Source organism: Balaenoptera musculus, chromosome 3 (genome assembly GCF_009873245.2).
Source record: "Balaenoptera musculus isolate JJ_BM4_2016_0621 chromosome 3, mBalMus1.pri.v3, whole genome shotgun sequence".
NCBI lineage: Eukaryota > Metazoa > Chordata > Mammalia > Artiodactyla > Balaenopteridae > Balaenoptera > Balaenoptera musculus.
Window position 1 is genome coordinate 109,605,218 of NC_045787.1, and position 1,212 is coordinate 109,606,429.

Consider the following 1,212-nt stretch of genomic DNA (forward strand, 5'->3'; position numbering starts at 1 on the left):
GTCTCCATTTTTTTTAAATTTGTTTTTCAATTAAAATGTTAGAGGAACTGAAGGCAGAGCATTGAACAAATAAAGTCATTGTACACATGGAGCTTTCTACAGACAATAAACAAACGCAATGTCCAACGTGCGTGAATAGTCTAAAGAAAAATAATTTAGCTTAAGGGGTAAAGAGTGATTCAGCAATGGGAGTTAGAGAAGGTGACGTCATGCAACCTTTGTGCACATCTTGTTCCTTAAAAAGTGGAATCTTACTCTCTGTTCTGTTCCTCAGCTTGCTTTGTTCATTCCTCACTGTGTATATGGACATCTTTTCCCATATCAGCACATGCAGATACAATTCATTCTTTTCATGTATTATGTTATATGGATTACATGGATATTCTACAATTTATCCAACCAGTATCCTGTTGTTGAACAATTAGATCATTTAACACAAAGATGGAATGAACAGATTTTTAAGCACTCACCCATGTTTCTGTAACATGACTTCCTAGAAGTAAAAGTGCTGGGTCAAAGGATATGTGTATTTTTAATTTTGATAGATTATACATTTTGCTCTTTTTAAAAAATATTTATTTATTTATTTAGGTTGCCGCGGTCTTAGTTGCTGCATGCGGGATATTTTAGATGCAGCATGTGGACGCTTAGTTGCAACACGCGGACTTCCTAGTTGCGGCATGCATGCGGGATCTAGTTCCCCGACCAGGGATCGAACTCAGGCCCCCTGCATTGGGAGCGCAGAGTCTTAGCCACTGGACCACCAGGGAAGTTCCTATGGCTATATTTTTAATACTAATTTTTAGTTTTTGAAACACCATTTACTACATAATTTATCACTTCTTTATTGACTTGAAATGCCACTCCCTCATAACTAAATATGTACAAATTTAATTTGCTTGGACATTCTGTTTTCTTCCAAAGATCTGTTTGTGCCAGGATTTGTATTGCTTTAATTTGCATAATTTTATAGAATATTTTGATATCTGGTAGGGCAAATCCCTCCTAAATATTCTTCTTTTCCTCAGTTTTCTTTGTTGCTCCTAGGTATTTATTTTTCTAGATGAACTTTATTCACAAACTTTCAAGTTTTCCACAAAACGATATTAAGATGTATTTGTCAGGTAACTTTAAAAAAAATTTTTTTTTTTTTGGTCACACTGTGCGGCTTGCAGGATCTTAGTTCCCTGACCTGGGATCAAACCCTGACCC